The 27053-nt window shown below is 35.8% G+C and overlaps 1 long non-coding RNA gene across 1 annotated transcript in view; it reads left to right on the forward strand.

Moving 5' to 3' along the window:
• Positions 1-27053, forward strand: part of LOC116567445 — a 169883-nt gene that overhangs the window by 70539 nt on the left and 72291 nt on the right. The window contains exon 3 of the long non-coding RNA XR_004276221.1: positions 23774-23827. This is a non-coding gene — a long non-coding RNA (uncharacterized LOC116567445). The remainder of the gene's footprint in view (positions 1-23773; positions 23828-27053) is intronic.

The raw sequence follows: 27053 nt of genomic DNA on the forward strand, positions 1-27053 counted from the left end.
GCCCATCACCTGGAAGGAGTGCCCTGTTATTATAGAGGTTCCCAGGGGTTTCTCACACTCAGACCAGTCCATTGTCATCCTCCAGCAATTTTCCAAAATTACTTTTTAAGTGTTCCTATCAGTTTATGGCTCCAGTGACTTCAGATAAATATATCTGGTCTCTTTCTTCCTGAATGGTCCTTCTGTTCAATTTTGAGGTAATGATTTTCCCTGAAACCTCAGTTCTCTGATGAGTCCAACAAAAGTCATTTATTTTTAGTTTGTTCAATTTTTTTTGTTGTAAGATAGAGTGATGAATTCTAAGCCTTTTATAGGTTGGGACTGAAACCAAAAGTCCTAATTCATTCATTTTTTTTTTCTCCTACCATTATTTCATTTCATTACCACTGAAATTTCTCTTAACAAAGTTACAACTATCTTCATTTCTAAATGTGATGCATATATTTCTCTCCTTAAACTTTTTGTGCATTTATTATTTTTAAAGTTTTTATTTATTAAGTAATCTCTACACTCAACATGAGGCTCGAACCCATGACCCTGAGATCAAGAGTTGCACGCTCTTCCAATGAGCAAGCCAGGCACCCCTTTTTGTGACATTGATAATTGTTGATTAATTCCTCTATCTTGAAATTATTGCCAGGTTGAATTTCTAAAATACCATGAGTATGTTTTTCCTCTCCTAGGTTCTGCCATTATCTATTATTTAAATGTTAAGTGTTTTCCATTCCATCTTCAGTTTTTGTCACTTCTCATACTCTCCTTGGGTGACTGCATCCCTCATTTCATTTTTATTGCAGTATAATTAATATAGGATGTTATATTAATTTTGGGTATACAACATAGTAATTTGACAGATCTATACATTACAGAAAACTCGCTACAATAAATGTAGTTACCATTTGTCACAATGCAACATTATTATATTATTGACTATATTCCCTATGTTGTACTTTTCATCCCTGAGACTTACTTATTTCATAACTGGAAATTTGTACCTCTTAATCCCTTTTACCTATTTTTCCCATTACCCTCAGCCACCTTCTCTGGCAACTGCCAGTTTGTTCTCTGTATTTATGAGTCTGGATTTTTTGAAAAATATTTTTTTAGCATAGTTGACATACAATGTTACTTTAATCTCAGGTGAATGACGTAGTGATCCAACATCTCTATGTGTTATGTCATGCTCACCCTAAGGGTAGCCATCATCTGTCTCCATACATCACTGTTATATACCATTGACTGTATTCTCTATGCTGTACTTTTTATTCCTATGATATATTCATTTCATAATTGGAAGCCTGCAATTCCCACTCCCTTTCATCCATTCTGTCCATCTTCTGACCCCTGTTCCCACTGTCAGGGAGGGATTTGTTTTCTATATCTATTGGTTTGAGTCTATGTTTTGTTTGTCTATTCATTTGTTTTGTTTTTCAGATTCCACACATGAGTGAAATCATATGATATTTATCTTTCTAAGTCTGGCTTTGCATACTTACCCTATAAGTCCATCTATGTTGTCATAAATGGCAAAATCTCATTCTTTTTTTTATCTCATTCTTTTTTATGGATTCATAATACTCCATTGTATATCCATACTGTATCTTTTTTATCCATTCACGTATTAATGGGCACTTAGGTTGCTTTCATATCTGGCTATTGTAAATAATATTACAATAAACATAGGGCTATGCATACCTTTTTGAATTATTGTTTTTGTTTTCTTTGGGTAAATATCCAGTAGTAGAATTATTGCATCATGTGGTATTTCTGTTTTTAATTTTTTGAGGAACCTCCATACTGTTCTCCACAGTGGCTGCACCGATTTACATTCCTACCAACATGAGGGTTCCTTTTTCTCTACACCTTTGCAATACCTGTTATTTCTTGTGTTCTTGATTTTAGCCATTCTGCCAGGTATGACATGATAACTCATTGTGGTTTTTGTTTGTTGTTTGTCTGTTTGTTTAGCTTTTTAACATTCCATGTATAAGTGAAATCATATCTTCCACCCATTTTTTATTAGCTCTTCAACTTTGATCACTTTAAAGATCACTTTCATCTTAATCCCTTTATCTATTATCTTGCCATTCTGAACATCTCCACTGGAATGCCTGATATTTCAGATTTGACATGTCTCAACATGAAACAGCATTTATTTCATACACTGACCACCCCAAACCTGGTATTTTCCTATATTTCTATGTCTGAAAGGCTCCACTAGGCATCAATCACACAAATCATAAACTTCAAATGTTATTTCACTTTTTCCTTGTCACATAATCAGTCATCACGTTTTCAGTTCAGTAACATCTGGAAAAAGTGTTTCCTGCTCTCAGATCCACAGCAACTAATCTTGTCTCCTTCCACTCTTCTGCTATGTCAGTGGTTCACAAACTTCAGTGTACATCAGCCTCTCTTGGAAGGCTTACCACAAGGCAGACTGTTGGGAGAGAGCCTGTAGTTTGTGATATGGTAGGTCTGGAATGGGACCTGAAGATTTGCATTTCAAATTTGCTGGGTAATTCTGATTTTGTCAATTTGAAGACCATACTTTGACAGTCATTGTCCTAGATTATTGCAATAGCCTCCTAACCTGTTTCTATTCAAGATTTCTTCAAGCCTATTTCACACCTAAAACACAACTTGCTTAAAAGTTATAATTACTCTTCATTGCCTTTTAGGGCCTAACAAGTGCCTGGCACATGTTAAGAGTTCAGTATTTGTGTAAATGAAATAGGCATTACAGAACAAGTAGGACTTGTATAGGAGTTGAGACAGTTTTTGATAACATTAAGGTGGTATGGGGGAGGGATAGAGTATATAGATTTATTTTATGTTAGCTTATTTTTTTTTAAAGATTTTATTTGTCAGAAAGAGAGATACAGAACACAAACAGGGGGAGTGACAGGCAGAGGGAGAAGCAAATTCCCTGCTCAGCAGGTAGCTCAGTGTAAGACTCAATCCCAGGAACCCAGGATCTTGACATGAGCCGAAGGCAGATACTTAATCGACTGAGCCACCCAGGTATCCCAGGTATATAACTTTAGTTGTGATAATATTACATATAGGGAAGCAAAGCCTATCATGGAAATCAATTACTAAATATATATATATATATATATAGAGAGAGAGAGAGGACAGTATGCATATATATATATATATATATATATATATGCATGCATATTGTCCTGTGTGTGTGTGTGTGTGTAAGTGTACACACACACACACATACAGGCCAGTGAGGAAATCAGCCAAATTGGAGCAAAAAATGATTCTAGACTGATCTAGTCAAGGACAAAGAAGAACTCAGTATCTTTAACATTTTATTTTGCTTCATAGTGTTAAAGAGATCTGAGTTTACTTTTACACTTTCACCCCTCTTACACAGTTTGAATATTTGTTCTAGCATTCCCCCATGTAGCTCTTTAGAGCTCAAGAAATATATATTTATAGAGTACGTCTACTTACTCAGTTTGTATGTGGAAACTTTTTCCATTAAAATTAGCTCAAGGACTTTATTTAGCTTACCACCACAGTCAAGAATATATTTGTTATATCCCTGGAGTTTTCATATTATGATTTCTTTATGAAAAGAATTGTGATTTGCTTGAAGATTCTCTTTCAAAGATCTTTTTTTATGTGGAGCATAGAAACTTGTTTCCTGAAATATTATTCCTCTCATTTAGGAAACTTCATTGAAAACTATTTGTCTCCTATCCACAGAGGTGAATAAATTCAAGAAAAATACAAATGTAAAGAAGATACAGGTCTTCCAAGGATGATAGTTGATCATTCTCTCCTGAGAACTGTGGATGTCAATTAGGGTCTGTATCAGAATCTCATATAAAAATACAGACCTCTCTTCCTTCTCTTTCCATTTTCCTTCTGAGAACTCCCAACAGAGGGGAGTGGCAGTGTCTATTTTGAAACTGCCTCTAAGGTAATTCTAATTCACTCTCTGGAAAAGAACTGACTTAGATTGCTGGTCTTGATTTCGTTTTCCACAGATCAGATTTTTTTTTTTTTTTTTTTGATTGGGGGGAATATAGTGTTGACCTTTAATTTTGATCAGGAAGGACTTTGGAATGAAAAAATAAACTACCTTATGTTATCAACATCTCTTCCAATTAAAGGATACTTAATACAAAAATGTTAATAGACACACTCCCAAAATAAGGAATAATCCTTTAAATAAAAAATACACATAATGAAAAAACTTACCACTTTGTCCTCACTTTGTAGGAGAGTACTGAAAACATCATTATGGACTAGTGCTTTTTCTAACATCTGAGAGCTATTGCCCTAGATAAGTTACAGCTTCCAGGAAAGAAAGTTAACATCACCTTTACTTTCTTTACCCTTTATTTTAATTCGTCATTTAAAAGCTTTGCTTTCTGTGTATATCATAGTAGTCTATTTTGGTTCAATTAAGCTTTTCCTTTCCTGTTTTTCTCTGTTCTGCTCCAGGGAACCATCCTCAGTGCTAAGAATTCATGGCATTAGATCAGATGGTCCTTTTTCTGTCCTTCATCCAGTGGCAGATTTAAAACCCTTTGATGATTTAGCTCTATAATATTTAAAGTTTTATTTCAAATCCTTCAAACTTAGGGTTTTAGGAAATAGCTAGCTGTGTGGGAAGGCAAGAGAAGAGTCTATTAAAATCTACAATCCTCTTAGTGACCCATTCACTGAGTCTCTCAACAAATCTGTTCAAGCTTTCTCCCTTCTGAAAACAAAAGACAAAGCAAATGGGAAATAAAAACTCTACCAAGACAAGCCTAAGAAAAACCAACTCAGATATAAGTCTTATTAAGAATGAATATTGTAAGTGCTACTTATTTTGTACACTATGTGTACCAGAATCTCAAGTTAAAGCTGAGTAGTGTTCAGCCTATTCAGGTAACTTTCTTTTAAAATACCTGAAAGGACTTTTATATTTAGAATTCTGTAAATATGGAAAACAACTAAGGGTACATTCTGTACTAAGAGCTATATACTGTTTACATACATAAGACAAACTTTTGTAGCTATACGAGATTTCTGAAATGAGTTTTCTTTTCTTCTTCACTCACTGCTTTCCACAAGCTTTGACCAGGTGTAGCCGAGGGGATGGCCCTGGTCCAGTCTTCACCTCCCACACAAGACATTGTTCTCATTCATCTAGGTTAGTCAGACCCCTTCCACTCAATTTTAGTTTTTTGTTTATGTACTTGATCAAAGACTAGTTATTAGATAGACTCTTAAAAGCTAGTTTCAATGGAAAGCTTTGCCTCCTTTCAACCTTTTTGTTTATTGGTAGCTGGACCTGTATTATCCCCTAGCTGTCTGCCTCTCTAAGCTGAACATTTTAAGTGTCTCTTCTTTGGGGATCAATGTCCTTCTCAACACTAAAGCAGTGGTTTGTGAGGAAGGAGGATTAAATCCTTTTTGTCAAGAAGAATGACTTTCTATTTGAATGAAAGCTGGAAACACATTTACTTATTTCTGTGGGGCCATGATTACATCGATGAAGGACCATTAAATGTCTCTTCTCTAACCCATCCAGGCCCCCTGAGTCGTCATAGTTATGATAAGTGTATTAACAAGAAACATTTCTATAGTGCTTCCGATATGCCAGGCATTATTCTAATGTTTTGTTTTTATTAATTAACTTAATATTTAAATAACCTGAATTAAGTACTATTATGCCCACATAACAAAAGAGGACTGAGGCACAGAGGGTTAGCCCATAGTCACCCAGATGGTGGTAGAGCTGGTATTATGAACATGGGCAGTCTTGCTCTAGAATCTCATTCTGCAACCACTAGTCTTTATTGTGGGAAGGCAAACGTTGCTTTTCAGTCATCATATATCCAAAAATTATGTTTGTTAAATATTTTTGCAGTCAATGAAATTAGGGTCAAGAGATAATATAAAAGGGTAATAATGAGCTTGCAAGATCTCTGGGTACCTTAGGGAAGCAGAGGGATATTGGATGTCACTTACTAGCTGAGCTGTGGACAAGTTTCTTAACTTAAATCCTTTGTTTTCTCATATTTATACAAAATAATACCCATTTCTTTGATTTATTTATTTTTTTAAAAGATTTTATTTATGTATTTGACAGAGAGAGAGAGAGACAGTGAGAGAGGGAACATAAGCCAGGGGAGAGGGAGAAGGAGAGGGAAAAGCAGGTTTCCCAACAAACAGAGAGCCTGATGCAGGGCTTGATCCCAGGACCCTGGGATCATGACCTGAGCCTCTGGCCGGTTCTTAAGGACTGAGCCACCCAGGTGCACCCGCCCCCAACCCATTCTTGAGGTTTTATGAGCTGGAGTACAAAGCAAGCACAGCAGTCAAATAACTGAATTAATAGAGAATTTGAGCTCATATGCTGTCCTTTCTCACATGTGTTTATTTCACCTTTACTATTCTGCGCTTTTAGGTGTTTCCTGTAACTGGTCGAAGCCTCACGTAACAACTCCATGAGAAATTATCATTATTGTGAAGCCTATTTTATAGAGGCACAGAGTGGTTAAATATTTTGCCCAGGGTCACACAGAGCTGGGATTAACAGAGCTGGGATTCAAATTCAAGCATGAAAATATCAGTCTGTTTTTAACTGCTATGCCATGCCACATAATACGAGTTAAACCATGAATGAGGCTGTTTGGTATTCTAGCATTCATGCCTTTGCATAAAGAGGAGGGCAGGGACTGCAACCTAAATTGCTTCAGAAAGATTTTTGAGCACAAACTTGAGTGGTATAGTGGGACCTAGAAGTGCTCTTTTATCAAGCTACAGATTTTTGTTTCATAGTCAAGTGACCATAACTGTAGAACCTAAAGATAACACAGAGACTTGATCAAGTAGGAATTGGGGACTTTTCTGGAAAATCCCGGACCTAGGCTCACCATGATTATACTATGCTGCGAATGATGTAATAATCATTCCCATATCATATCACTGCAAAATAACAGATATGCTAAGCTGGTATTGCACTGTATTCCTAGGTAGGTAGAGAGAGAGAGAGAGAGACAGTGAATAAGACTGAAATGGGATTTTCTGCTTGGTTTGTTAATGAAATATCCCGAAAGCACTTTCCACAATAATAACAAAATGCTTCTGTTCTGGTAACATAGACAAATTCCAGCTGAGTGATTACATTCCACCTAATTAAAAATTCTTCCTCTAATTTCAGATTCTCCATGTTTACGATGCTCTTTACCTTCTGTCCTAAATTGTTGTTTACTATGTTTTCCTGCTGCTAAATTCCTTATTGCGTTTCTCCCTGGAGGTAGTTGTATACTGATAATGGTTAAAATAATTCTATATGTAAAATAAGCACAGAATATGTAAATATTTATATTTTAACACTGGAATAAATCTAAATTAAAATGTATAAATATATTGTTTTCAGAACTCCTCCCAGATACCTCATACAATCAAGGCTCCCTTTGAATGTGGAGTTAAAGATTGGACACATAGTTGTAATTATTTATTAATCATACATTTAATATTCCCCAAGCTGCCATAAAATGTCTGAGGAGACATGCTGCTAAGAATAACTTGCTCGGCATTGCAGTACAATGCAGACAATTTTCCACAGGGAAAGAAAAAAAGAAACATATCTTTTCACCTATTGCCAAGCAAAATTGCTAACGATTTTGCCCATTTGAGCTGAGAAGTAATTAGTGGTATGGGATAGAGGCCAAGCAAATCAAGAACTTGAAAATGTGTTCCTACTTATGTACTGATATGCCCATTTTGGATTTAGCTGTATTTCTGTACATTTTATGAATTTTCTTTACTTCTGTCACAGTGTTAATATTGATAACTTGCCTTTCCAAAATAGCAATTTTAAATTAATGGCCATAGTTTCTAAAGACACAAATTGCAATTGTATGAATAATAATAATAACAAACTAAGCCAATTAGGTACACATGTTAATTTTGGGGGTCTGACAGTTTAATCTGATTTTTCTTTTTTCCATAGTAACTAAACCCTGAGCAGTATGGAGGCTCATACCAGCCTAAGAATATCATCATGCCTACAGCCAGGGGCAGTAGCTTAATGGGCTAATCCCTGGCATCAGAACCTTAGCAATGTTTTAAGGCTCTAAGTGGCTTCAAGGTCATCTGATTCACTTTCCTGACGTGATATACAAGCATTCAAATAATGGCCTAATCCAATCTTTCAAACCTCCAAGACAGACTAATGTGTCTTGCTAGGCAATTTTTTCTGGGGTTCAACTACTCTGAAAGTGGAATAAATATATAATTGGAGGTATAATGCTATCCTCTGTTTCAGAAAGGGTGGAAAGTTAGCTAATGATTACTTTTGTACGTTTGTGTAATGTGTAAACTGGCATGGGTCATAGAGCATCATGGAATCTGAAAACCAGTGAAGTTACAGATCAACTATTCTGGACACTTGAAAGGAAGTCATCTGGCCTGAGGGAAGAGGAGCATGAACATGATGGAAAGAAGTGGTCATGATCTCATCAGTCTGTCATGCTTGTAGTTACTACCATTTTATAAGTGCAGGGTCTTGACCCTATTCGCTACTAATGGTGAGTCATTCTTGCAAAAAAAAAAAAGTTTATACTTACAAAATACATTACACAAAACTTATGAGTGGTGTTCCAAGACAAATAAATGGCATTCCAAGAAACAATGAATTCTGAAAGCAAAATAAGTTATTAAATTGGCAGTTTTGACATGTGATTCTATGTAGTGCTGTTGGCTTGCTAGACTATCTGGATAATCTGGTACTTGAATACAATTCAATAATTTTCACTATTATTTCATAGTTTGAATGTTTGCTATCAGCCGCAGTCCTTTTCTTTTCTTTATTTTTTATTAACCTATAATGAATTATTTGTTTCAGGGGTACAGGTCTGTGGTTCATCAGTCTTACACAATTCACAGCACTCACCATAGCACATACCTTCCCCAGTGTCCATCACTCAACCACTCCATCCCTCCCACCCTCCTTCACTCCAGCAACTCTCACTTTGTTTCCTGATACTAACAGTCTGTTAGGGTTTGTCTCCCACTCTGGTTTCATCCTATTTCATTTTTTTCCTCTCTTTCTCCATGATCCTTTGTCTTGTTTCTCAAATTCCATATATCAGAGAGATCATATGATAATTGTCTTTCTCTGACTGACTTATTTTGCTTAGTATAATACCTTCTAGTTCCATTCACGTTGTGGCAAATGGCAAGATTTCATTTTTTGATGGCTGCATAATATTCCATTGTAGATATAGAACACTTTTCGTATCCATTCATCTGCCAAATGGATATCGAGGCTCTTTCCATAGTTTGGCTGTTGTGGACATTGCTGCTATAAACATTGGGGTGCATGTGCCCCTTCGGTTCACTACATTTGTATCTTTGGAGTAAGTACCCAGTAGTGCAATTGCTGGGTCATAGGGTAGCTCTATTTTCAACTTTTTAAGGAACCTCCATTTTGTTTTCCAGAGTAGCTGCACCAGCTTGCATTCTCACCAACAGTGTAGGAGGATTCCCCTTTCTCTGCATCCTTGCCAACATCGGTTGTTTCCTGACTTGTTAATTTTAGCCATTCTGACTATAGTGAGGTGGTATCTCATTGTGGTTTTGATTTGTATATCCCTGGTGCCAAGTGATGTTGAACACTTTTTCATGTGTTTGTTGGCCATTAGATGTCTTCTTTGCTGAAATGCCTGTTCATATCTTCTGCCCATTTCTTGATTGGATTATTTGTTCTTTGGGTGTTGAGTTTGATAAGTTCTATACAGATTTTGGATACTAGCCCTTTACTGATATGTCATTTGCAAATATCTTCTCCCATTCTGTCGGTTGTCTTTTGGTTTTGTTGACTGTTTCCTTTGCTGTGCAAAAGCTTTTGATCTTGATGAAGTCCCAATAGTTCATTTTTGCCCTTGCTTCCACTGCTTTTGGTGATGTGTCTAGGAAGAAGCTGCCATGACTGAGGTCAAAGAGGTTGCTGCCTGTGTTCTCCTCAACGATTTTGATAGATTCCTGTCTCACATTTAGGTCCTTCATCCATTTTGAGTCTATTTTTATGGGTGGTGTAAGGAAATGGTCCAGTTTCATTCTTCTGCATGTGGCTGTCCAATTTTCCCAACACCATTTGTTGAAGAGACTTTCTTTTTTCTATTAGACATTCTTTCCTGTTTTGTTGAAGATTAGTTGACTGTAGAGTTGAGGGTACATTTCTGGGGTTTCTATTCTATTCCATTGATCTATGTGTCTGTTTTTGTGCCAGTACTATACTGTCTTGATGATGATAGCTTTGTAATATATCTTGAAGTCTGGAATTGTGATGCTGCCAGCTTTGGTTTTCTTTTTCAACATTCCTCTGACTATTCAAGGTCTTTTCTGGTTCCACACAAATTTCAGGATTATTTGTTCCATTTCTTTGAAAAAAATGGATGGTATTTTGATAGGGATTGGAATAAATGTGTGGATTGCTCTAGGTACCATAGACATTTTCACAATATTTGTTCTTCCAGTTCATGAGCATGGAATGTTTTTCCATTTCTTTGTGTCTTCCTCAATTTCTTTCATGAGTACTTTATAGTTTTCTGAGTACAGATTCTTTGACCCTTTGGTTATGTTTATTCTTTGGTATCTTATGGTTTTGGGTACAACTGTAAATGGGATAGACTCCTTAATTTCTCTTTCTTCTGTCTTGCTGTTTTTGTATAGAAAAGCAACTGATCTCTGTTCACTGATTTTATTTATTTATTTATTTTTTTTTTGCTAATGCTATAAAGTCTTTGTTTATTTATTCTTTTTTTTTTAATTTTTATTTTATTTTTTATTTTTTTTAATTTATTTCCAGCATAACAGTATTCATTATTTTTGCACCACACCCCGTGCTCCATGCAATCCATGCCCTCTATAATACCCACCACCTGGTACCCCAACCTCCCACCCCCTGTCCCTTCAAAACCCTCAGATTGTTTTTCAGAGTCCATAGTCTCTCATGGTTCACCTCCCCTTCCAATTTCCCCCAACTCCCTTCTCCACTCTAAGTCCCCATGTCCTCCATGCTATTTGTTATGCTCCACAAATAAGTGAAACCATATGATAATTGACTCTCTCTGCTGAGGGAGACAAACCATAAGTGACTTTTAATCTCACAAAACAAACTGAGGGTTGCTGGGGGGAGGGGGTTTGGGAGAAGGGGGTGGGATTATGGACATTGGGGAGGGTATGTGCTTTGGTGAGTGCTGTGAAGTGTGTTCACTGATTTTATATCCTGACAATTTACTGAATTCCTGTATGAGTTCTAGCAGTTTTACAGTGGAGTCTTTTGGGTTTTCCACCTAAAGTATCATATCATCTGTAAAGCGGGAGAGTTTGACTTCTCCTTTGCCATTTCAGATGCATTTTATTTCTTTTTGTTGTCTGATTGCTGAGGCTAGGACTTCCAGTACTATGTTAAATAGCAGTAGTGATAGTGGACATCACTCCCGTATTCCTGACCTTAGGGGAAAAGGTCTCAGTTTTTCCCCATTGAAAATGATATTCACTGTGGATTTTTCATAGTTGGCTTTTATGATATTGAATTATGTACCGTCTACCCCTATACTGTGAAGAGTTTTAATCAAGAAATTATGCTGTACTTTGTCAAATGCTTTTTCTTTATCTATTGAGAGAATAATATGATTTTTGTCCTTTCTTTGATTAATACAGTGCATGACATTGATTGATTTGAGGATGTTGAACCAACCTTACAGCCCAGGAATAAATCCCACTTAGTCATGGTGAATAATCCTTTAATGTACTGTTGAAATACTGTCCGTTTCAGGGAGGGGGGGTGAAATAGTTAAAATACTATTAACTAGTATTTTTGTGAGAATTTTTGTATTCATGGTCATTCTCTTATTTGATGGGGTCTTTGTCTAGTTTTGGGATCAAGGTAATGCTGGCCTCATAGAATGAGTTTGGAAGTTTTCCTTCTATTTCTATTTTTTGGAAGAATTTCAGGAGAATAGGTACTAATTCTTCTTTAAATGTTTGGTAGAATTCCCCTGGAAGTCATCTGGCCCAGGGCTCTTGTTTATTGGGAGATATTTGATTACTGCTTCAATTTCCTTCCTGGTTATGGGTCTGTTTAGGTTTTATATTTCTTTCTGGTTCAGTTTTGGTAGTTTATATGTCTCTAAGAATGCATCCATTTTTTTCAGATTATCTAATTTGTTGGCATATAGTTGCTCATAATATGTTCTCATAATTGTTTATATTTCTTTGGTGTTGGGTGTGATCTCTCCTCTTTCATTTATGATTGTATTAATTTGGGTCCCTTCTCTTTTCTTTTTGGTAAGTCTGACCGGGGTATATCAATCTTATAAAATTTTTGAAAAAAAACAACCCCTAGTTTTGTTGAACTGTTCTACTGTCCTTTTATTTTCTATTTCATTGATTTTTGTTCTGATTTTTATTTTTTCTCTTCTCTTGGTAGGTTTAGGCTTTATTTGCTGTGTGTGTGTGTGTTTTTTTCCCCAGCTCCTTTAGGTGTAGGGTTAGGTTCTATATTTGAGAGCTTTCTTGTTTCTTTTTTTTTCTTTTAAGATTTTATTTATTTATTTGACAGAGGGAGAGATCACAAGTAGGCAGAGAGGCAGGCAGAGAGAGTAGGAGGAAGTAGCAGGCTCCCCGCTGAACAGAGAGCCTGATGCAGGTATTGATCCCAGGACCCTGAGATCATGACTTGAGGCAGAGACTTAACCCACTGAGCCATCCAGGTGCCCCAAGATTTCTTGTTTCTTGAGTAAGGCTTGTATTGCTATATACTTTCCTCTTAAGACCACCTTTTCTGCATCCCAATGATTTCCAGCAGTTGTGTTTTCATTTTCATTTGTTTCCATGAATTTTTTTTAATTCATCTTTAATTTCCTGGTTGATTCATTCATTCTTTAATAGGATGCTTTTTAGCCTCCATGTATTTGAGTTATTTCCAACTTTTCTCTTGTGATTGAGTTTGAGTTTCAAAGCATTATGGTCCAAAAATATGCAGAGAATGATCCCAATCTTTGATACTGGCTGAGACCAGATTTGTGACCCAGGATATGATCTATTCAGGAGAATGTTCCATGTGCACTAGAGAAGAATGTGTATTCTGTTGCTTTGGGATGAAATGTTCTGAATATATCTGTGAAGGCCATCTGGTCCAGTGTGTTATTTAAAGCCCTTATTTCCTTGTTGATCTTTGGCTTAGATGATCTGTCCATTTCAGTGAGGGGGGTGTTAAAGTCCCATGCTGTTATTGCATTGTGTTACGTTTAGGCTCTCTCTTTGTTTAGAGGACCCCTTTCAGTATGTCCTGTAAAAGTTTGGTTGGGTGTTTCCTAATTCTTTTAGTTTTTATTTATTCTCTATGATTTGGTCTTCTGTATCACTAATTCTCTCTTCTGCCTCATTTGTCCTAGAAGTTAGAACCTCCATTTTTGATTGCATCTCATTAATAGCCTTTATGATTTTGACTTGGTTAGATATTTTTTTCTCCAGAAAGGGATTCTCTAGTATCTTCTACATTTTTTTTCAAGCCCAGACAGTATCTTTATAATCATCAGTCTGAGCTCTAGTTCCAACATCTTACTAATGTCCACGTCGATTAGCTCCCTGGCAGTTGGTACTGCCTCTTGTTCTTTATTTTTGAGATGAGTCTTTCCATTTTGTCATTTTGTCTGTAGAATATTTGAACAAAAGAACAGAATGCTACATGGGTAAGAACAACTCCCCCCCCAAAAATATACAATAAACAAATCAGAAGAGACCCAAAATGGGGAGTAGAGGGGGAAGAGGAAAAAAAAAGAACAATATGATCAGGCTGTTGAATAGAACAGAACCACACACTAGATTTGGGGAATATTTTGGTCTTTTAGAAGAAACTGCCTCCCCAAAATTTTAAGGAAAGAAAAACTTACATATATACAAAAATAAGGGTAAATACAATGAAGGGGTGGAATATGACTGTAAAAATGAAAATTAAAAAGGATTTTTAAAAAGAAATTGAAAAGAAATTGGTTGAAAAAAGAAAAGAAAAAATTTAAAAAAAAGGAGAGAATATGTTAATGGAGGTGACTAGAACAAAGCCATATACTAGATTTAGGGTGGGGGTTTGTTAGAAGAATGTGTATCCCAAAATTTTAAAGAAAGAAAAACTTACATATATACAAACAATATTGTTAAATACAATGAAGGGATAGAATATGACTGTAAAAATAAACATGGAACAAGATTTTTAAAAAGGAATGATAAGAAGGTTGAAAACAGAATGAAGAAATATTAAAAAAAATACTAAAAAAATTAACTTTGAAAGACTGAAGAATCATGGGGGAAAGAAAGCATGGATTCTATGTGATGTATTCCTATAGTGCTGGAGTTTTGCAGTTATTGATCAGTAAAATTGGTCTTGGCTGGATGTTCTTGTTGATCTTTTTGGGGAGGGGCCTGTTACAATGATTCTCAAATTTTTGCCCAAGGCAGAATCGTAGCACCCTTGCCAGGGGCCCGGCTAAGTAATCTGCTTGGGTTTGCTTTCTATAGCTTTTGTTCCCTGAATGCTTTCTGTTCAGCTTTGGAGGACAGGAATGAAGATGGTGGCCTCTAAATATCTGGCACTGGGGTTGAGAACTTGGGGCCCCCCTCTTCAGTGAGCCTTGGAGAAAAGCAGTCAATCACCCCTATCTCCCTGGTCTTTGGCCACACTCTGTGTTCACCTGTCCCATGACCAAGTGTTTCCATCTCTAGTGCATGGCCCCATTTAGAGTCTCCGAACCCAGCAGATTCCTGCAGTGTGCTCTGGTACCACTCCTCCCAGAAGAGGAAGGTGAGTCTTCCAGATCTGTTACTTATTGGGTCCCTGCTCAAAGAGTAGTGGCACAATTGTGCCCCAGATCACAGTATATGGCAATCCCGAGCTGAGAGCCTACTCCTCAGCTCCTTCTTTGTAGCTGGTTTTCCCACTCTAATACTGGGAGCTCTGCTGCATTCAGGTACCCTCAGTCTTTCTGTAACCCTGAAAGTCCTTCCTGAGACCACACTGTCGCAGGGAGTGTTCCATCTCCCTCCCCCTGCTTAGCCACTGGAACAAAGTACCTCAGCAGAGCAGACTTCTAAAATTTATGATTTTGTGCTCCACTGCTTTATCACTAGCTTGTAGATGGCTGATGGAGGCTCCCTCCCCTCGACAGTCTATCTTCTCGTATATTACCTCAGATTCACTTCTTTGCATATCCTACCTTCCAGAAAGTGGTTGGTTTTTAATTTTTTATAGAGTTGCTGCTATTCTTTTCTTCAGTCTCCTGTTGAGTTTGTAGGTGTTCAGAATGGTTTGATAATTATCTAGTTGAATTCCTGGGACCTGATGATATCTTGGTTTCCTACTCCTCCACCATCTTGGAATCCATCTCCCACAGTTCTTTTACTTTAAAGGAGGGATGTGAAGAGAAAAAAAATGTGAAAAGTTGTGTGGAATACTCTAAATGAAATCGGAAATTGATTTAAACTCTGAATTAGCAAAACAATATTAACTTCAATGGCAAAACCAAAATCGGAGCAAGGAGAAAAGACATTCTCACCTCTAAAAAAAGGAAATGAGCTTATATGAAACAACATATACTGTAATGCTTAACTTGAAGATACTTTTGGAACCGCTCTTATAAATACAATCAAGAAAAATGAGAAATGAAAGGTGTTCTATGTCTGGAATCTTTTTTATAAAACAAAGGTCAATGTTATTAAGGAATTGCTGCTTTGTGTATTTTGAAATTTCATTTTAAGACTAATAGCTGAAAGGAGGAGGATAACATCATCAAGATCGTGACTTAGATTGTTCCTGGTTACTGACTTCAGTCCCCCTAATACAAAGACCAACTAGCCACTATGCATAGGCAGAATACCACGGTGAAACTGGAGTCCAGGAAGGAGGCTGTAGCACTCCCCTGGACCACAGGGACTGATCAGGACTGCATTTGAAAGGTTAGAGAAGTGGTTTCACTTTAATCATATCAACCCTCTCTGGGAGGGAAGGCACAGTGCCTTACCAGGAGAGCCTCCCTGGCCCTCCAGTTTCTCCAATGGGAAAAAGAGGACCCAAGGGGGACATCCAATTTCCCCAGCATCATGAAATGCTTCCTAGGAGGCTGACTTGGGTCATCCCTCAAAGAGATCATGAGATCATGGGGAGAATCTGTGGAGTTCAAGTACTGGGGTTAAGATAGAGACAGATAAGGGTGGTAGGGGCTTAAAGCATTTACATTTTGACAGACTTCATTCCTGCTTGCAGTGGCATCTGAGCAGAGAACTTGGCTGGCCACTTTGTAGATTAACCAACTCAAAACAGTGACCCTGTCAGGCCTGGAAGATTGGTTGGCAGTTCAGCTTGATTTTGTTTGCCAGCCACAGGGCTGCATTGGCTGTGAAGCTCATATTCTGGCCTTGCTTGAGCAGGGGAGGACATATACAGTTCTACTGCTGAGCACAGCATCCAGACCCACTGCTTCAGGAATAGTGGCCACAACACCCTAAAGCTGCAGAAGGTATGTTATGGCTCTGCCTGGCAGGGAGCCAAGCCAGCAGTCCTGCCCAGCTGTTGAGCATAGCCTCTTGCTTCATATAACCAGGGAGGCTTAAGCTTCCTGATAAGCTTTAGAGTCCAGCCTATGGTAACCACCCAGCTGCAAGCTTAGCCTATAACCCCACTCAGTAGTAAAGGAGAGGATATGGCCTTAATGGGTGGCCAAATAGCTTGTGTCCTCACCCAAGCAGGAAGCTCACCCAATGACCTTACTGAATCACAGACCATAGCTTGTAGCCTTACCTGACTGAGAAGTAAAGACAGTGACCCTACCCAGCTGCAGAGCATGGTCACCAATTTCAGCACCACCTGACCAGAGAGCCCAGCCAGGAACCTCTCCTAACAGTGGAGCTGAATTCTGAAGCCCAGCCTGTAGTGCTGCCCAACTCTGATTGGGCAGATAATTAGGGCAGTCTGCTGCCCTAATTGCAGAGCACAGACTGAGCTCCTATCTGACCATGAAGTCCAGCCTCAGCCCTGCCTAAATGGTGAGTCCAACTGGTGAGAACATCCAGGTTGGGAGGACAGCCTGAGCCCTACCTGAAAAGGAAGGATTGCAGAGCATAGCCTCAAATCCTATATCATTGCAAAATTTTCAAAATTTCACCAATGGCAATGCCCAATGGAGAGTATAGCCTACAACTCTACCCAACCAGAGGTGACTGCAGAGCCCAGAGAATGCACTATGTAAACATGGAAAACAACCAGCAGCCTCGCCCAACTAGGTGGTGCACATAGCAGCACTACTTGAACAGAGTCCAGTGAGAAGTCCAGCTCAACCAGTGACAAACTCCACCCCATCAAGAGCAGGAGGGCTGGCCTCACCTAACTAGAGACCCCAGAGGCAAAGTCCATCTGCTCACAGATGTTACCAACTGACCAAGAACCCTAAGCTGAGCTGGGTGGTGAAGGTCTTTCCTTGATGAGACAAAACATGCAGAATCTGAACAAAGAGACTCTTTATTCAAATGCAGATGGCAATACAAAGAGGTAAGGATCACAAGGAATCAGATAAATATGACACTACAAATGGGAACTTATACAGCTCCCATAATTGACCCTAAAATGTGATAATTGAACTAACAAAATCTTTAGAATAATCCTCTTATGGAAATTCAGTGAACTACAAGAATATACAACTAAATGAAATTGGGTTAAAGGATTCATGAACAAAATGAAAAGTTTAACAAAGAAAAAAAAAAATCAGGCAAACTAAGTTGAAATACCAAAGCTGAAGAATACACTGACTTAACTGAAAAATTCAGAAGAAAACTTCAATAGTGGATTTCAAAAAAGCAGAAGAAAAATCACTCCAATTTCTATTGAAAATTATGCAATTAGGGGTCAAAAGGGAAAAATAAAGAAGGAAACATTGTAAAGAGAGCCTATAGAATTTATGGGACATCAGCAAAATAAAATGAATTTATGCATAATAGAATCCTGGAAGGAGAAGAGAAGGAGAAAGGGGAAATGAATCTATTACATTATTGAAAATTAAGTTTTCTATGGAAAAACTCTGAAACTTAGGAAGAGAAATGCACATCAAGATTCATGAGGCTCAAATCATCCCCAAAAGTTTCAATCCTAAAAGGGTTAAACTGAGGGTTATTATAATTAAATTGTCAAAAGTCTAATAAAAAGAGAAAAATTGAAAGCAGTAGTAGAAAAACAGCTGATCACATACATGGGCCCACCCAATATATCATCAGCAGACACTTTATAGGCCAGGGAGGGTGAGATGATTTATTCAAAATATTGTAAGAAAAAAATCCTATCAACCAAGAATGCTATATCCAGCAAAGTTGTCCTTCAGAAATGAAAGAAAGAAGACAAATAAAACTGAGGGAGTTTGTTACCATCAGACTTGCCAAATAAAAAATACTGAACAGTGTTTTACTAGTTAAATTGAAGTGATGCTAATTAACATTGGAAAAACATCAATGTATAAAACTTACCAGTAAAAGTAAATATATAGTTAAATCAGATTCTCTAACATGCTAATGGTGGTGTGTAAATCACATACAACTAGTTTAAAAGTTAAAAAAAAGTAGAAATAACTATAACTGCAATAATTTATTATTGTATGCACAATATACCAAAAATATAAACTATAGCCACAATAGCCTACAATGTGATGGGAGGGAATGAAGTAAATGTATATAATTTCTGTATGCTATAGAAGTTAAATTGTTACAAAGATAAAAATGGGATGTTATGACTATAGGATATATAGGATATATAGGATATATGATATATATGATATATAGGATATATGGTAACCACAAAAGAAAAACCTTTAGTAGATATACAAAAGTTAGGACAAGACAGTCAAGTCAAAGCATAACAAGACAAAAAGTTCTCATTTCACAAAGGAAAAGAGCAAGAAAGGAAGAAACTGGTAAAGGATCTACAAAGCAGTTTAAAACAACACAATGGCAATAGTAAATTGTTATCCACCCATAATTACTTTAAATATAAACAGTTTAAATCTCTAATTAAAAGACAATGAATGGAAGAATGGAGGAAGAAACAAACTCTAAGGATATACTGCCTATAATCAATTCACTTTAGCTTTAAGGATGCACACAGGCTTAGAGTAAAAAAGGTGGAGAAAATAGTTTAAAGTCAATAGTAACCAAAAGAAAGCAGGGTTAATAAATACTTTGTCAGGCAAAATAGATTTTAAGCTTGAAATGCCACAAGTGACAAAGAATTTCACTGTATAATGAAAAAGAGGTCAATTCTTCAAGAAGATATAATAATTATAAATATTTATGCTCCTAATATCAGAGCACCTAAACATATAAACATATAAAGCAAATGCTAACATAGCTAAAAGGAGAAATAAACATTAATACAATAATAGTTGGTGACCTTAATAACACACTGTCAACAAGGATAGATCATGCAGACAGAGAATTGATAAGAAAAAAATGGATTTGAACAATGCTGTAGACCCAATAGACCTTACAGATATTTGTAGAACATTCCATCCAACAGCAGCAGATTACAATGCTTTCAAGGAGAGTTGGAATATTTTTTTAGGATAGATCATGTGTTAGGGCACACACACACACACACACACACACACACACACACCCTAAAAGACTCAATACATTCAATAAGATAGAGATTATACCAAGTATATTTTTTGAACATAATGGTTTGAAAATGGAAAACAGTCACAGGGAGAAAGATGGAATATTCCTGAATAGGTGGAAATTAAAAAAACATACCCTGAATAACCAGTAGATTAGAGAAGAAATGAAAAAAGCACAAAAATTAACTGAAGGCAAATGAACATGGAAACATAACATACAAAAACAAAAGCAATAAGCAAAAAGAGTTCTAAGAGGAAAGTATAGCTATAAAAGTATATATTTTTTAAAAAAAGGGAAAAGTGTCAAGTAAACAATTTAACATTACACCTCAAGGGACTAGAAGAAAAATAATCTAAGCACAATTTTAACAGAAGGAAGGAAATAATGAGCAGAGCAGAAATAAATAAAGAAAATAGGAAAACAATAGAAAATAATAACAAAAGCAAAGGTTGATTCTTTGAAAAGATAAACAAAATTAACAATCCTTTAGCTAGACTACCCAACAAAAAAGAGAGAGGATTCAGATATATAAGATTATAAATGAAAGAGGAGACATTATAACTGATACCACATAAATATAAAGGATCACTAGAGACTAATATGAGAAATTCTACACCACAAATTGGACAGCCTAGAATAAACGAATATATTTCTAGAAACATACAGTGTACCTGGACTACCTTATGAAAAAATAATACATCTGAACAAACTAATAGTGAGTGAGGAGATAAGTACTATATGGTGACTACATTTAATGATCATATATTATATACCTGCAAGTTGCTAGAATAGTAAATTTTTAAAGTTCTTACCAAAAGTATAACCGAGATGTAACCTTATTGTAGTAATTATTTCACATTTATGCATACCAAATCATCTTGTACATCTTAAACTTACTCAATGTTATGTCAGTTATATCTAAATAAAGTTGGAAAAAATAATGTATTTAAATTTTAAATATTTCTGGTAGTATCTTCCGATTGTTAAATAATTTTTAAAATTAATATTATCTTAATTTAAGGTTCTCAAATGTCTACATGGTAGAGTTCATTTTTACATGTTATTGAATTATATAACCTTATCATAACATATTGCTTTATAATAATAATAAAAGCCATGTATTTATTATTATAGTTTCTTGACACTGAAAATTGAAAATTTTAGTATAATTCTATCACAGAAAAATGATTTACTTGTAATAGTCACTCATTATTATTTAAAGACAAAAATAACATTTTACAAAAAATACAGAATAATTTAAGATTTTTGTGAGACATACCATGAATTCTTATTTCTAGTTCCTGAATCCTGAAGATTAATATCACTTACATACTTGGATACCTTATTAGAGTGTGGCCTCTTCTTTCTATGATAATGTATTTTTTATTCACAGAATGGCCTGAACTTATAAATTTATACCTATTTTTTGGGGTAACTTTTTGACAGTAGAATATTCTGGCATCAACACACACTCACACACACACACCTTCCCTGGAAGATGAAAGAACATGTATTGTGAAAAATTGAGCTCTGAATTTCCGTTTCTCAATTAAGTTGGTGATGAAAATATAATTTACACAAGTATCTGCTGACATTTTCCACCCACTGTGTGTGATATCATTGACAATAAGACCCTATACGAACCAGATATACTAGTATTTACTTCAAATATAGTATTAGTGATTATTACTCTGCCTTGAAAAGGAATGGAATTTGGATACATTCGATAACATGGGCAAACTCTTAAGCATATTATCTAAGTGACATAAGCCAGATACAAAAGACAAATATTGTGTGATTCCACTTATATGAGTACCTAGAATAGGCAAATTCATAGTGATAAAGAGCAGAATAGAACGTATCAGGGGCCCATAGGTGGGAAAATGGGAGTTAGTGTTTAATGGGCACAGAATTCGTGTTTAGGGTGATGAAAAACTACTGGATAGTAGTTATGTTTGCATAACATTGTGAATGTACTTAATGTCACTAAATCATACATCTAAAAGTCATTAAAGTGGTAAATTCTATGTTGCACACATTATGCCACAATAAAAATAACCTCCCAAATTAGTATTTGCTTACAAACACTGGGCCAAAATATGCTTTAATACATATAGCTACAAAAGGTTCACTTATGTACATAATCACTTTGTGAAGCATGAGTTTTCATCTAGATCACATGATTTTTGTAAATTATTTCTGCTGTGGATATTGAAGATTTCCTGTGTACGTATGAAGTGTGCAGTGGTAACTGTTCACAAATTGCTTTCACAGTAGAATTTCATTCACATTTAAACATACACATATTATCACCTCTATAGTAGAAGCAGCTCACATACATTTACGTCAGTCATCAAATTGCAAATTGAAAAATTAGTTACATTTTGGAAATGGTTTGATTTCCTCTAAATCCAATTCACAGAATTTAAGTAATTTGTTTTGGAAATTTGTTATATTGAAAGTGAAATATTATTTTGAACATCTTTGTTAATTTATTTGTAAAGGTGAACACTGAAGATGTATTTACTGTCATGGAGATAAGATGATTATAAATTTTGTGTAGCATAATGTATGGTAAAAAAAAATGGTTTCCTAGTGAATTAAGAAATTTATGGAGGAGACATGTACAGGAAATTTGTTATGGTACATTCATAATTTATAATTCAAATAAGCTATAGTATTCTGTTCTTTGAAATATAAAACTATAATGATCAAAATTTACAAATATTCTATACACACACAAAAAACTGAACTATGAAATTTTTTTGAAAGAGCTTGTATTGAACACACACATTATCATGGCAATATACATTTTCTCTTCTTATGACATGTTGCAAACTCAATTTTAGATATGTTTGAGCTTCAATTGAATGATTTTATAAATCATTCTAATTGTCCTAGGGTTATATTGTTTTTTGGTTTTTTTTTGTAGCCAAGTTTCCTAATATTTCATGTTGTTAAAAAAATTAGAAATATTTAATCACTGTGTCAGAATGGAATTTCAACTTTTGAAACTTTGAAGGGAACTGCAATTACTGAAGACAAAGAATGAAAACAGGAAGTCATAGAAATTTATTCTCATAAAGGAAACAATTGAGCAAATTAAATGATAAGAATGTAAATGTACACTAATTAGCTCTAAAATTCTACAATTATATTATAGAATATTTCATTTGGTAGAAAGAATCTTTTGATGAGCTTCTGGTTTTTATTTGTATACATTTATTTTCTGTATCACAATAAAGAGAAATTGAGAGGATCAATAATATTAGAGAATCCAAATTTGGTGAAACATTCAAAAGAATAATAAAAAGTATCAACTTACTGACAAGTTACAACTGTAATTCTATTTGTTGAACATTGCTATTTTGAATGGAGGCAAAAAATATTTAAGATGAATTATTTCCACTTAAATATGAAAAAATAAAATTGAGACTAGTTGGATTTAGCAGAATTTATGCTGAACAGACCATATTCCTCAGTGCTGTATATAGAATATTTTCTCAAATGTTATGTTCTACATAGAACAGTCAATTAGAAGTATCAAGAATTTAAAATATATTGGGCAAAAACCATAATTTTGAGGATGATTCTAGGTGATATTATGAAAAAAATTTCACTTGGCTTTAAGTACACAAATATATGTTATTTAGCTTTTTAAGAAATAAGTTCATTTTATAACTATTTTTCTACAGAACTATGTTTTAGGCCTATAAGCATAAATGAAACCAATTTTAGTGAATATTTCATAAGTCATGACTTCAGTTATTTTGATGTCTTTTTCATTCTCAAAAGTATGCCAGTTTGAACAAAAAATTGATTTGGACAAAATGATTAAGCACGTAATAATAATATAATTGCTATTTTAGTTAAACAGAAATGAAACCTGGGGAGGTTAAGTAATCCTCTGAAAGTCACACAGTTAACAAGTGCCAAAGTGATATTGAAAAACAATTTTTAAAAATGTAATTCCAGCTATCACCTATTGGGCATCTCCTATGGGCTGAGAAGTATATCTGGTGTATGACATGCACTCTATTTCTCAAGAGAAGCCACAAAATAGCTTATAATTATTTTTATTCTTGCTTTACAGACAAGGAAATTGAGGCTTTTTGAAATAAGATAATGTGCCCAAGATCAACATCTGGTAAGTGAAAAATTGGATTTCTTTCTTCTTTCTGACCTCATATCTCTTACCCATTTCTTTTTTTTCTTCCCCTTGATATATATTTATCAAGATATAATTTTTCCTTCCCCTTGATATATATTTATCAGGATATAATTGACATATAATATTGTGGAATTTTAAGTTGCATGATGTGATGATTTGATATATGTACATAATGCAAAATGTTTAACACCATGAAGTTAGTTGACACATTCTGTACCTCACATAATTGCCATCTTGTTGTTATTCATACCCATTCTTTTTTTTTTATTAAATTGATTTATTTATTTTCAGAAAAACAGTATTCATTATTTTTTCACCACACCCAGTGCTCCATGCAATCTGTGCCCTCTATAATACCCACCACCTGGTACCCCAAGCTCCCATCCCCCCGCCACTTCAAACCCCTCAGATTGTTTTTCAGAGTCCATAGTCTCTCGTGATTCACCTCCCCTTCTAATTTACCCCAACTCCCTTCTCCTCTCTAACACCCCTTGTCCTCCATGCTATTTGTTATGCTCCACAAATAAGTGAAACCATAGGATACTTGACTCTCTCTGCTTGACTTATTTCACTCAGCATAATCTCTTCCAGTCCCGTCGATGTTGCTACAAAAGTTGGGTGTTCATCCTTTCTGATGGAGGCATAATACTACATAGTGTATATGGACCACATCTTCCTTATCCATTCATCCATTGAAGGGCATCTTGGCTCTTTCCATAGTTTGGCGACCGTGGCCATTGCTGTTATAGACATTGGGGTACAGATGGCCCTTCTTTTCACGACATCTGTATCTTTGGGGTAAATACCCAGGAGTACAATTGCAGGGTCATAGGGAAGCTCTATTTTTAATTTCTTGAGGAATCTCCACACTGTTCTCCAAAGAGGCTGCACCAACTTGCATTCCCACCAACAGTGGAAGAGGGCTCCGCTTTCTCCACATCCTCTCCAACACATGTTGTTTCCTGTTTTGTTAATTTTGGCCATTCTAACTGGTGTAAGGTGATATCTCAATGTGGTTTTAATTTGAATCTCCCTGAGGACTAGTGACGATGAACATTTTTTCATGTGTCTGATAGCCATTTGTATGTCTTGATTGGAGAAGTGTCTGTTCATAACTTCTGCCCATTTTTTGATATGTTTGCCTGTTTAGTGTGTGTTGAGTTTGAGGAGTTCTTTATAGATCCTGGATATCAACCTTTTGTCTCTACTGTCATTTGCAAATAACTTCTCCCATTCCGTGGGTTGCCTCTTTGTTTTTTTCACTGTTTCCTTTGCTGTGCAGAAGCTTTTGATTTTGACGAAGTCCCAAAAGTTTATTTTCGCTTTTGTTTCCTTTGCCTTTGGAGACATATCTTGAAAGAAGTTGCTGTGGCTGATATCGAAGAGATTACTGCCTATGTTCTCCTCTAGGATTCTGATGGATTCCTGTCTCATGTTGAGGTCTTTTATCCACTTTGAGTTTATCTTTGTGTACAGTGTAAGAGAATGGTCGAGTTTCATTCTTCTATATTTAGCTGCCCAGTTTTCCAAGCACCATTTATTGAAGAGACTGTCTTTTTTGCACTGTTTATTTTTTCCTGTTTTGTCAAAGATTATTTGACCTTAGAGTTGAGGGTCCATATCTGGGCCCTCTACTCTGTTCCACTGATCTAAGTGTCTGTTTTTATGCCAGTACCATGCTGTCTTGGTGATGACAGCTTTGTAGTAAAGCTTGAAATCAGGTAACATGATGCCCCGCATTTTATTTTTGCTTTTCAACATTTCCTTAGCAATTCGGGGTCTCTTCTGATTCCATACAAATTTTTGGATTATTTGCTCCAGCTCTTTGAAGAATACCGGTGGAATTTTTATCGGAATGACATTAAAAGTATAGATTGCTCTAGGCAGCATAGACATTTTAACAATGTTTATTCTTCCACTCCAAGAGCATGGAATGGTCTTCCATCTTTTTGTGTATTCTTCAATTTCTTTCATGAGTGTTCTGTAGTTCCTCAAGTACAGATCCATTCTTAATGGAAGTTTTAAAAAATTCTTAGGAAAACCTGAGATATGCAGAAAAAGAACCATAATTATTACCTTAAAAATAGAGGAAACAAGATTACCTAATCAGAAAGGACAAAGGCTGGTGAACATGGTAGAGCATCCCCTGGTACCTGTGGCTTCACTTCCTGTGGTTGCAGTCACTCACAGTCAATGGGGTCCTTAGGATGAATGGTCAGCAGGTCAGTAGTTGTCTAATGCTATGTCATGGTGCCTTCATCATTCACTTCTCTTCATCTCACCTTGTAGGCAATTTATCATCTCAGATCATCAGAAGAACAAGGGTAGGTATAATACAAAAATATTTTGAGAGATTAGACCACCTTCACACAGCTTTTTATTTACAGTATATTGTGATACTTGTTCTATTTTAATATCATTACCATTAATCTCTTACTCTGCTAATTAGGCACAGTAAGTTTAATTAAGTTAAACTTTATCATAGGTATGTCTATATAGGAAAAAGCAGAGCACATTGGGTTTGATAGTATCTGCAGTTTCAGGCATCCACTGAGGGTCTCAGAACGTATCCCCCCAGGATAAGAGGAGACTACTATATTGCCAGTATGTAAAGAAAATGGGTTCTAAGTAGATAAACCCGAGTTAACATTCCAGTTCTACAACCTACCAGCTGAGCAATCTTGAAGCTCATTTTCATGATCCATGAGCTTCAGTCTATAAACAAAATGGCAAAAATAATGTCTATCTTAAAGAGTGGTTTGACAATAAAATAGAGTTTAGAGAATATAGTAAAGTAGCACTTTAAAAAATCTAGAATAGTGCTTCTACCATTGCTAGTATTGAGTAAATGTTATCTATCACTATTATTGTTTATATTAACAATAAGGCAAAGCAGTAGTTCTTTGAGAAATGGCTTGATGTGAGTCTGCTTGCTAATGCTACACAACCTGCCTGAGTCACTATATGAATAGGACTTAGCTGCCTATATGTTTAAATTTAGAAAATAGCTGGCAAAATAAATTTGTGGGTTGCCCGATGAATGGATAGGTATGTGGAAGACAGCATTTTTTTTAAAAGATTTATTTGTTTATTTGAGAGGGGGGATATGGGCAGAGGGAGAAGGGGCAGACCCCCCTCTGAGCATGGAGCCAAGCACGGGGTTTAATCCCAGGACTGAGTTCTTGACCTGAGTCAAAATCAA

This window comes from Mustela erminea, chromosome 10 (genome assembly GCF_009829155.1).
Source record: "Mustela erminea isolate mMusErm1 chromosome 10, mMusErm1.Pri, whole genome shotgun sequence".
NCBI classification, from domain to species: domain Eukaryota; kingdom Metazoa; phylum Chordata; class Mammalia; order Carnivora; family Mustelidae; genus Mustela; species Mustela erminea.